The sequence below is a fragment of the Castor canadensis genome, chromosome 14, assembly GCF_047511655.1.
Source record: "Castor canadensis chromosome 14, mCasCan1.hap1v2, whole genome shotgun sequence".
Classification (NCBI taxonomy): domain Eukaryota; kingdom Metazoa; phylum Chordata; class Mammalia; order Rodentia; family Castoridae; genus Castor; species Castor canadensis.
In genome coordinates this window covers 13,814,427-13,826,591 of record NC_133399.1, presented here as the reverse complement: position 1 = coordinate 13,826,591, position 12,165 = coordinate 13,814,427, and the positions used below count along the sequence as shown (strand labels likewise).

Here is a 12,165-nt window from a genome sequence, read left to right as displayed (position 1 = left end):
GAGGATCTACACCTGGACCATCTCAGAAGCCTTCCCAGCATCCTGCCTGTGGTGCACTACACAGTGGCAGTTCATGTTCACAGCAAGAGCAGAGTCCACACATGAAACTCTACGAAGAATGCCAGGGTAGAAGGATGCTGTGTGCCAATGTCCTCACTCTATAGTGTGTTCCATTCTTTTGCAATCTCAGAGAAAATGACATGAAAATAAACAAATGTGTGAAAGAAGATCCTTTTCCATTTTAAATTACTACACATAAAAGTTCTGTGAACTACTAAGTTCTATATTCTTGAAGAAGCAAGAGTCTGTTTAATACAGATCCTGAAAAAACACGCACGTGGACGTGGGAATGTTGGTAAGTAGCAGAAGAGTCAAAGCGGGCAGTTTTTTTCAGATATTATCCACTTGTTTCATACTAAGTTTGATGGTTTTTAGGGGACCAACTCATAATCCCATTGTGAGGCAAATGAAGTCCTACTCTTACAGACACCTCATAAATAGCTATGACTTTGTGAATGATACCCTGTCTCTTATGACAGTTCAGAGGGAGATTGCTACCTATACTTGATAAGCCACAAGAAGTGTCACACTCAAGATGTCCTCCTTTCACTGTTTATAAAGACTCCTGAGAACTATGAGTGACTTTCTGCCATTAGAAGAATGTGGGGCAACTAGAACTTTGTTCAGTCTTAACTTAATGCCAGCATCAAAACTTTGGTTGCCTTAGGTCCTCCTCCTGCACTCAATGGAGAACTGCAAAGAAAACTGGTTTGGGAAGACCCAAGTGTACAACAATATAATTCAGCAAGACTTTGCCAATTCTGTCTACACTTTTACTCTTAAATTACTTCTACAGTTCAGTTGGGCAAACTCCTTTGATCTACATGGCAAATTCTTGATGCCTGCTGATGATGGCATGTTTTTTCACATGCCAAATCTTATTGAATACCATCATGGGTTAGAACAAACTGGTGTTCAAGACTTTTGGATTGGTTATGTTCATTGTGGCACCCCTCCCAGTAGGGTAAAAGCATCAAATACTACGTTTGTTATGAAATGTACCAGAGACCAACTACCTTGAGTATGGGGCTGGCACTGCCTATGTCTTCTCCAGTGAAGTGGCTGACAAAGTCCATGAGGTGTTACAGGCACTGAATTCTATTCTTTATATAGATGATGTGTTCATGGGCCTCTGTGGCAAAAAAAAAGGGAATAGTAGCACTGTACCATATGTTTTTCCAGATGAAGGTAAAGCTCATTATCATCCTTGCATCTACATAAAAATGATGACATCTCGTGGACATGTTCAATACCTTCTGCATCTTTGGAAGGATGCTACAGATCCTAGGGGAAAATATTTCTAAGGGTTTTGTAAAAAATATTGCAGATTCATTAAGATAGTTCTCCTATGCAAATTGACCTATACAGACACATATCCTTGCAGGGCTGCATTTTTCTAATAGTACGTGAACACTCTGATATTTTCAATGTCACTGACTGGATGAAAATATTTACATGTTTGTCTATACCCTAAGTAAAATGAATGTGAAGGACAAAGAGAGATTCTGCAAGCACAATCTATCAAAATGTGTCTTTCATTATGGAAGCTATTCAATGTAACATCTGATTCATGGCCTAAAGTCATTTCAGAAGAATTCAAATTTTAAAAGGGATAATATGAGTGAAAAATCAAATGCAAAATTCAAGCTTTTGTGTAATTCCTCATGTATATATGAGATGTGGGTAAATTATGAAGAAACCTTAGTGTTAGAATAACAGCTTTTGAAAATACCAAGTGAATGGATATTACAGCATTTCAAAGAAATTAATGTACCTTATTTTTGCTAAAGAGCTCTTGGTGGAGGTAGTGGGGGTGTGGGGGTGTGGGAGCATTGCCAGAGAACAAAGTACATGAATCTGGTAAAAGTCTCTTGTTCTTAGGAGAGAGAGCAGGAAACTGTCTGCACTTTCATTGTAAAAGGCTGTGCTGCCTGTGAGGCTCAGCCTCAGAGCAATAGAGCTCTTGCCTAGCAAGGCTCAGACAAACACACAGAACACTAAAAGCCTCTTTCCTGTATAAATTATATAATATTAGTGTTTAAATACTTGTACTAATTAGTAAAATTAGCCCATCCCTTTCCAACATCATAAACCACAGTATTTTGTCCCAAGTTCAGAGTTTTAAATTTAGAGTAGTAAATCAAAGCTGTAGTATCTAAAGCAATCTATTCTTGACTCGAATAACTATCAGAGAGGATCTTTATCTTTTAAACATGTCAAACTTGAAAGTAGCATAAAAGTGATGTAGAAATTGCCAGAGACTGAAAACATTTGTAAAGCTGCGTATTCTTGGTTATTGAAGAGTTATTTATAAATAACTTATACTTATTTTACTAAACACAATAAAAACATGGTCATGATGCAAACAACTCACTACAGATGTCTGTTTCTAGGGACATTATATAATCTCTCAAAGCCAAAATAGTGACTTTAGCAAAAACAGTTGAACTGATTATGAAAACACTGGCTTCACAGGCACCTGTTAGAGAAAACTCAGATGCCTCATTCAAAAGATGATGCCCCAAACACACAAAAGACCAAACTAACAAAAATTTCTCAGGGTATACACCTGCATGAAGACATCTGTAATTTTACCAAGAATATATTCTTTTCTGTTTTGGCAGCACTGGGGTTTGAACTTACGGCTTCATGCCTCCTAGGCAGGCATTCTTGCCATTTGAGGCGCTCCACAAGCCTTTTTATGTGATTTTTTTGGAATAGGGTCTGCCACACTATTTTTTCAGGGCTGCCTTCATATCAGCATCCTTCTGAACCCAGCTCTTGAGCAGGTAGGATTATATGTTTCAGCCACCAGTTCCTGGCTACAGGTAGATTGTTAATGTTCACAGAAATCTTTTCTAAGTCTTTTCTATTTTGAAATTTGAGGTTTGTTTAAATTGCTTAGGAAATTTGGTATTTTTAACTATTATCAAGACTACAGTGTCAAACATTTAAGATGTAGTTTCTTTCAGAATAAATTCAGGGTTTTAGACCATTGCAGTTTAGATTTTCTGATGACTTTTAAAAACTGTAAAGAACAAAGGACTTTTGACAAAGTGGATTTATACTTAATCTTTATTAGTTAATTCTTAAATACCTATTTGCTTTAGGGCAGACTATACCCTGTGTATCTATACTTGGATCTGTTAAAATTTGCCATTGGTTGAAAACATCGGTAACTCTCTGGGCATCAAAATTATCTTGTTTACAATGGTATTTTGTGAAAGTTATTTCTGAATAGAACTCTGTGTTTATCTTTTTGGTTTTTGCTTAGAATGGAATGGAATAGGTTTGGACTTAGAGAGAATATGATGGCACTTTCTGTTTTTGTAAGAAGGGAGTTGCCAGATGATTTCTTCATCAGAATTAAAGTACTGAGAAGAACATTTGCAATTAGAAATTCCTTACTCTATTTGAAAGGAAGGAAAAACATTTTGGTGATATCTTTTTTTTAAGACAGGCTATCTTTTAAAAAAAAATGTCAACAAAGGGAAGATAAACAATTAGTATGGAGGGTCCCCTGAGTAAAAGATGGCTAAACACAGTGTTATTGTCAAAAACCTTTCGCCTCTTGTTTGATTAATTTTATAGCAAAATGTTAAGAATTTATACTTTTTGATTTTGCTCTTACATGGAAAATTAATTAGTGGGCTTTAAAAAAATCTATGATTTCCAACACACAACTTAAAAATTCACAAAGAAAAAAAAAACACCCAGCACAGAAAAGCAGTGGTGTAGTGGCCCAAGTGGTAGACCACTTGTCTAGCATGTGTTAAGGCCCTGAGTTCAAGCCCTAGTACCACAAAAAGAAATGAAAGAAAAAGAAACACCTTGCTCCTTGGGGAACTGAGCTAATCTGTGAATAAACTGAGACACAAATTTGATGTTTGTACTTGTCTTCTTACAAACCCCTCATGAAAAACTGAAGGGCGGTCTGTGGGAGATCCATGTGTTCCCAAAAGATGGCAATTAGCCAGGTAGAAATGCCCCCCTCCTTCCCAAGAAACATCTGTTCATACCAAAATCTACCTGCTGAAACATACTTCCCCATTGGCCATAAAAAAATATAAAACCTGCAGTCCAACTTGACTGGGGGAGAATTGGTTTTGGGGTTCCTCTGCATGACTCCATGTGGCCTTTCCTTTCTCTTCTCTGCAAATAAAACTTCTCTGACCTTTGCTGCTTGAGTCCACCTTTGATTTCCATCTAAGTGTGCAAGTACAAACCCTTGCTACCCAAGTATCGCAGCACATCAAAACCAGGGTGACCACGAAGGGACACTTCTTCTTCATCTGAGGCCAGTATAGGTTGTGCCAAACTGGAAGGGACTGCCTAGGAAGTGGCTGTGATCATCTGGCACTCTGGTGGAGTCCATCCTCCAGGTGAGCCCCCCTACTCCCATGGCTTAGCTATGGTGCAACTTTCAGGCTGACTTTAATCTCTCTTGCTTTTTTAAAAAAATTTTTATTTTTTTATTATTCTTATGTGCATACAATGCTTGGGTCATTTCTCCCCTCCTGGCCCCACCCCCTCCATTACCACCCACTCCGCCCCCTCCTTCTCCACCCCACCCCCTGGATACCCGGCAGAAACTATTTTGCCCTTATCTCTAATTTTGTTGAAGAGAGAGTATAAGCAATAATAGGAAGGACCAAGGGTTTTTGCTGGAAGAGATAAGGATAGCTATACAGGGAGTTGACTCACATTAATTTCCTGTGCTTGTGTGCTACCTTCTAGGTTAATTCTTTTTGATCTAACCTTTTCTCTAGTTCCTGGTCCCCTTCTCCTATTGGCCTCAGTTGCTTTTAAGGTATCTGCTTTAGTTTCTCTACATTGAGGACAACAAATGCTATCTAGTTTTCTAGGTGTCTTAAGTATCCTCATATCTCCCTTGTGTGCACTCGCTTTTATCATGTGCTCAAAGTCCAATCCCCTTGTTTTGTTTGCCCTTGATCTAATGTCTGCATATGAGGGAGAACATACGGTTTTTGGTCTTTTGGGCCAGGCTAACCTCACTCAGAATGATGTTCTCCAAGTCCATCCATTTACCAGTGAATGATAACATTTCGTTCTTCTTCATGGCTGCATAAAATTCCATTGTATATAGATACCACATTTTCTTAATTCATTTGTCAGTAGTGGGGCACCTTGGCTGTTTCCATAACTTGGCTACTGTGAATAGTGCTGCAATAAACATGGGTATGCAGGTGCCTCTGGAGTAACCTGAGTCACATTCTCTTGGGTATATCCCCAAGAGAGGTATTGCTGGATCAAATGGTAGATCAATGTTTAGCTTTTTAAGTAGCCTCCAAATTTTTTTCCAGAGTGGTTGTACTAGTTTACATTCCCACCAACCGTGTAAGAGGGTTCCTTTTTCCCCGCATCCTCACCAACACCTGTTGTTAGTGGTGTTGCTAATGATGGCTATTCTAACAGGGGTGAGGTGGAATCTTAGTGTGGTTTTAATTTGCATTTCCTTTATTGCTAGAGATGGTGAGCATTTTTTCATGTGCTTTTTGGCCATTTGAATTTCTTCTTTTGAGAAAGTTCTGTTTAGTTCACTTGCCCATTTCTTTATTGGTTCATTAGTTTTGGGAGAATTTAGTTTTTTAAGTTCCCTATATATTCTGGTTATCAGTCCTTTGTCTGATGTATAGCTGGCAAATATTTTCTCCCACTCTGTGGGTCTACTCTTCAGTTTCGAGACCATTTCTTTTGTTGAGCAGAAGATTTTTAGTTTTATGAGGTCCCATTTATCTATGCTATCTCTTAGTTGCTGTGCTGCTGGGGTTCCATTGAGAAAGTTCTTACCTATACCTACTAGAACCAGAGTATTTCCTACTCTTTCCTGTATCAACTTTAGAGTTTGTGGTTTGATATTAAGATCCTTGATCCATTTTGAGTTAATATTGGTACAGGGTGATATACATGGATCTAGTTTCAGTTTTTTGCAGACTGCTAACCAGTTTTCCCAGCAGTTTTTGTTGAAGAGGCTGCTATTTCTCCATTGTATATTTTTAGCTCCTTTGTTAAAGACAAGTTGGTTATAGTTGTGTGGCTTCATATCTGGGTCCTCTATTCTGTTCCACTGGTCTTCATGTCTGTTTTTGTGCCAGTACCATGCTGTTTTTATTGTTATTGCTTTGTAATATAGTTTGAAGTCAGGTATTGTGATACCTCCAGCATTGATTTTTGACTGAGTATTGCCTTGGCTATTCGTGGCCTCTTGTGTTTCCATATAAATTTCACAGTAGATTTTTCAATCTCTTTAATGAATGTCATTGGAATTTTGATGGGAATTGCATTAAACATGTAGATTACTTATGGGAATATAGACATTTTTACATTGTTGATTCAACCAATCCATGAGCATGGGAGATCTCTCCACTTTCTATAGTCTTCCTCAATCTCTTTCTTCAGAAGTTTATAATTTTCCTTGTAGAAGTCGTTCACATCCTTTGTTAACTTTACACCTAGGTATTTGATTTATTGTAAATGGAATTGTTTTCATATATTCTTTTTCAGTTCATTCATTATTAGTGTATAAAAATACTAATTATTTTTCTATGTTGATTTTATATCCTGCTACCTTGCTGTAGCTATTGATGGTGTCTAGGAGCTTCTGTGTAGAGTTTATTGGGTCTTTAAGGTATAAGATCATGTCGTCTGCAAATAGGGATATTTTGACAGTTTCTTTACCTATTTGTATTCCTTTTATTCCTTCTTCTTGCCTAATAGCTCAGGCTAGGAATTCCAGTACTATGTTGAATAGGAGTGGAGATAGTGGGCATCCTTGTCTAGTTCCTGATTGTAGAGGGAATGGTTTCAGTTTTTTCCATTAAGTATAATGCTGGCTGTAGGTTTGTCATATATAGCTTTTATAATGTTGAGGTACTTTCCTTCTATTCCTAGTTCTCTTAGAGCTTTTATCATGAAATGGTGTTGGATCTTATCAAAGGCTTTTTCTGCATCTATTGAGATGATCAAGTGGTTTTTGTCTTTGCTTCTGTTAATGTGGTTTATTATGTTTATTGATTTTTGTATGTTGAACTACCCCTGCACTCCTGGGATGAAGCCTACTTGGTCATGGTGAATAATCTTTTTGATGTGTTGATGAATTCAGTTTGCCATTATTTTATTGAGGATTTTTGCATCAGTGTTCATTAAGGAGATTGGCCTATAGTTCTCCTTTTTGGAGGTGTCTTTGCCTGGTTTTGGGATAATTGTAATACTGGCTTCATAAAATGTGTTTGGCAGTTTTCATTCCCTTTCTATTTCATGGAACAGTTTAAGGAGGGTTGGTATTAGTTCTTCTTTAAATGTCTGATAGAATTCATCAGAGAATCCATCAGGTCCTGGACTTTTCTTTTTAGGGAGACTTTTTTTATTTTTTTATTATTCATATGTGCATACAAGGCTTGGGTCAATTCTTCCCTCTGCCCCCACCCCCTCCCTCTTGGCTCAGTTTTGGATGATCATATGTATCTAGAAATCTGTCCATTTCTTTAAGATTTCAAATTTATTTGAATATAGGTTCTTGAAGTATTCTCTGATGATTTCCTGGACTTCCATGGTATTTGTTGTTATCTCCCCTTTTGCATTCCTGATTCTACTAATTTGGGTTTTTTCTCTCCTCATTTTAGTCAGGTTTGCCAGGGGTCTGTCAATCTTGTTTATTTTTTCAAAGAACGAAATTTTTGTTTCATTAATTCTTTGTACGGTTTTTTTGGTTTCTATTTCATTGATTTCAGCTCTTATTTTTATTATTTCTCTTCTTCTATTTGTTTTGTGATTTGTTTGTTCTTGTTTTTCTATGAGTTTGAGATTTATCATTAGGTCATTGATTTGGGATCTTTCAGTCTTTTTAATATATGCACATAGCAGTTTTCGGGGTCAGGATGTCATGTGTTCTTTCACTTTCCCCATACAGTTCTCTTTAGCACAATAGGAAACAGAACACAGCAGTAAGAGACATGACAGCTTGTAGGCTGAGGAAAACACAGGTTGTATTGCTAAGTGGAAACACAACATGGAAGACAATGGTGGTACAATTTTGAGATCACTCTGATTTCCACATGTGAATTGCTTGTGGGATACTTTATGTGACTAAGTGTTTGATGAAGCTAATTGCTCTTCTTCTCCATGAAACAACTATTAGGGTTTATATTGTGTTATGAGTTTGGCCTGCCTTATTTTGCTTGAAAAATGTTAAAAGGTGATTCATATTTCTTACTTTTACAAAATCTTTTTGAATGGTGTTTCATGCCTTCAATTTTATTCACATATACTCTGGAATTTTGTAATTAAACTTTCTCTTGTAAAACTCCTGCTGCTTCCTAAAAAACACGTTGTTTCTCTGATTTCCTTAAGAAAATTATCTCAAAGGTTTCCGTTAACTTTAAAATGTCAGTCTTTCATTTAAACATCATTGAACAGTCTACTCCCTTCCTGAAACATACAGAACCTCATTCCTTTACCATGGATGATTCTGTTATCTTTAATGGACATCAAGGAAACAGCAGTGGTACAAGTCCTACTGTGGCACTTAGGGCTTGTTCTGGACATTGAGTGATTGCAAACAACGGGCTTCTCCTGCCTCTGTGGGGCAATTTTCTTGTCTACTTTCTTACAGTCAGTTTGTTCCTGCTTCCTGGCTGCTAATCTGCTCTCAGCTTGGAAATGGGGTCACCAAGATATTTCCACTGCTTCAAATAAGAATAGATAAGTAGAAAGGGAGCAAATGAGGGCCCGATTTTTAGTAAAATGCATGGAATAGACTGTAGAGGGAAAAGCTGAGAAAATGTGTGGTGGCATCACAGTGTAGCTGGTGCTGAAAGTTTTAGATTTGCTTGTAGACATCATAATTTAACTCGTTAGAAACTTTGAGAAGCACTTTGGCTCACTTTAGAAGCAGTTTGACCTCTACTCAAAACTGAAAACTGCAAATCTATCTATTTTATGTTGGGGGACAATATGTACAAATATCAAGTTATTAATTGGAAGAAACAGCCTTCTTCTAATTGGCCATCTGTAAATGACAAAAGAGGAGTGCTCAAATTTCTCTGCATGATTTTATTTCTATAATATGAAACCATGCACATACACACGCACACACACAAACACACACACACGCACATGCACACACATACACATGCACATACACACACACATAAACACACATACACACATATGCACACACACACACAGACACACATATAGAGACACACACACATACACACATGCACATACACAGACACACATACACACGCACATACACACACATACACATACAGACACACACACATACACATACACACATACACATGCACATACACACACCCACATACACAGATACACATACACAGACCTACACACATACACACCATCATACACATGCACACACACACACATGCACATACACATACACACATACACACACACATACACACACATACACATACAGATGCACACGCCCATACACTCGCACATACATAGGCACATACACACATACACACACACAGACACACACATACACACATACAAAAGCACACACACACTCACACAAGCACACATACGCATACACACACACACAAGCACACATACGCATACACACACACACACCCGCAATCATTCCCAGGGTAATTAAGACCCAAAGCTTTATTAAATTAAGGAAATTATTCACTAAGCAGCACAGAATCTACACTGTATTTTCGTCACCTGTATCTAGGCGTTTTGTGTTGGGTTGTTTTATTTTGGCATTGATTCCACAATCACAGTGCATGGTGATTCTGTGTCCAGTATTTTCTGAATTTCTCCTCCGTGACTGTCCCGTTTCCTTGATAATCAGAAGGCAAGTATCAGCATTCTATGACCAATGCAGACGCTAAATGGCGATTCCTAGGAAAACTTAGCACCACTGTGTGGAAGCAGGAGGATGGGGATATGGCCCAAACAATGTGTACACATGTGAGTAAATTTTAAAATGCTAAAAAAAGAAAAAATATATACTTATGTGACAGTCATTAGATGGCAACAGATGACTACTGGGCCAAGATTGGGTAAAGCAACCTCTCTGTTCAATTCCCTCACCTGGAAATTTGAAGGTGATGAAAACAGAGTGCACCTTTTTTTAGACACAAAACTATATGAACTTGATTCATGCCCATCTTTGCCAGAAGAAGACTGGGTAGGCTATTGAGTCTTGTGAGCATTAGTTTTGCCCACTATACTTTGAGGTAATCTGTGACTTAAAAACTTTATCTGTAAATTATAGCTACAAGAGCTTAGCCTTATCCTTGAAGTATATATGAGATTGCATAGGTTATGACAGTAAAATGAAATACTCAATTGCTAATGAAATTTATGGAATAAATGATCTTATGCAAAAACAACCATGGTGTTTGATAGAAGAAGAAATCTATTGCCTCTTAGAGATGACTGAGCACTATGCCTTACACATGTGAGAAGGAACAAGTTCTGCTGGAGGTTATTATCAGTGTGAAAGTGAGCTGTTCACAAGTACAGAGTCTCCCATGACAAGGCAGAGACATCAGCCACACTTATATGATAGCTCTGTCATGTGTGAAGATGAAAATCAACAAAATTCTAACATTTCTAGAATTCCTCAAGGGATTAAATGTTCAGTTCCCCTTCTGCCTATTAAAAACACAAACCCTCACATTATGAGGCCATCTCATAAAGAGAAAATGACTTATTCAAGTGGCATTTTTAAAAACAATCTCAGGCATCCTGTCTACATATTTGTGAGAGTGGTATGCATTCGATCTCACCCAAATAAAGTCGTGTATGAACTGGCATGGATGAGTACTATCTGTTCCAAACACGTAGAAATACTTGGAAAAATATGAAATAGCTGAGTTCCAGCTGAGAGAAAATAACACTTCAAGTGTATTTCTCAAGTGTGTAATCAGAAATAAAATCAGAGGTTTAAAAAAGTCTGTATTTACTGATTTAGGTTCTGGACTCAGATAAGAGTGAAGAGTGAGGAGAAGTTTTATTAGTACTGAAATGGGAACAGGAAATGAGAACTCTGGCTTGCATGAAGCAAGGAGCAGGAACACTTGGGAGACACCTAGCATACAACCTGTAACACCTGCACTGTTCGTGAAGCTAGAGATAGAGAAAAATGATGGGGAAGGTGGATTGCAGGCAAACCTAAGTCACAGCTAGAAAGAGAAACAGAGGTGAGAAGTGAGTGATCTCAGGAAGGGTCAGGATATAGAGCCTTTGCCGCTTAGTTGCCTTAAAATATCAGAATGTGCCTGTCACTGATAAAATTCCTTCTGCTTTGAAAGGCTCAAACTCAAAAGTACAACCACAGAATATCTCCACGATGCAATTTCATAGAAAATAACTCCACTAGTAGTGAACGTTCTCTCTCTCTTTCACACACACACACACACACACACACACACACACACACATACACACACACAGAGAGAGACTGTGTTTTTATTTTTTTATTTCTTCCTTCACTCCTCAATCCATTTCTCAGCTCTCTATTCCAAACATAAAAAATGTTAGGAAACATTGACTCTAGCCCTTGTCTCAGTTTCCATCAGGCACACTCCCTCCCTCTGAGACTTCCCCCTCACCTGTGCTGTTAAGTCATCAAAAACTCTGCATTGCCAAGGACCATTCTCAGACTCCTTGGCAGCTAGCTACGCTTCTATCACAATGACTTGCCCCCTCCATTTTGAAACACTGTGCCTTTGGCCTACAGAGTGCAAAGCTCTGTTTAACAGAGTGTAAGACTTTTTCCTTTTCCCTGCCCACTCCTCCTGACTCTGCTGCTGGAACTTTTCAGAAAACTTCAGCTATTAAAGTGCATAGAACTCATTCCTGGGACTTCTTTTCTTGTCATGCCTTGATCACATACAATGTCAACTCAGCTACGGATAATAAAACTCACTTTAGCCTTGAACTAACCAGAATTCCAGGGTCAAATGATTGCTAACCATGCCCATTTATAAGTCCAAGAGCTTCATTCTTGTACCTGGAGGGACCAGATCCCTGCATCCACGCAGTGAGAAATAATGATGGACTAGCTCTTCTGACTTCTTGGTCATGTTTTATAAAATCCCC

The 12,165-nt window shown here is 38.1% G+C and overlaps 1 pseudogene; it reads left to right on the top strand.

Annotated features, from left to right (window-relative positions):
* The first annotated feature begins 328 nt into the window (after nucleotides 1-328).
* On the top strand, nucleotides 329-1,460 carry LOC141416095 (lactosylceramide 1,3-N-acetyl-beta-D-glucosaminyltransferase-like; annotated as a pseudogene).
* Nucleotides 1,461-12,165: the final 10,705 nt, after the last annotated feature.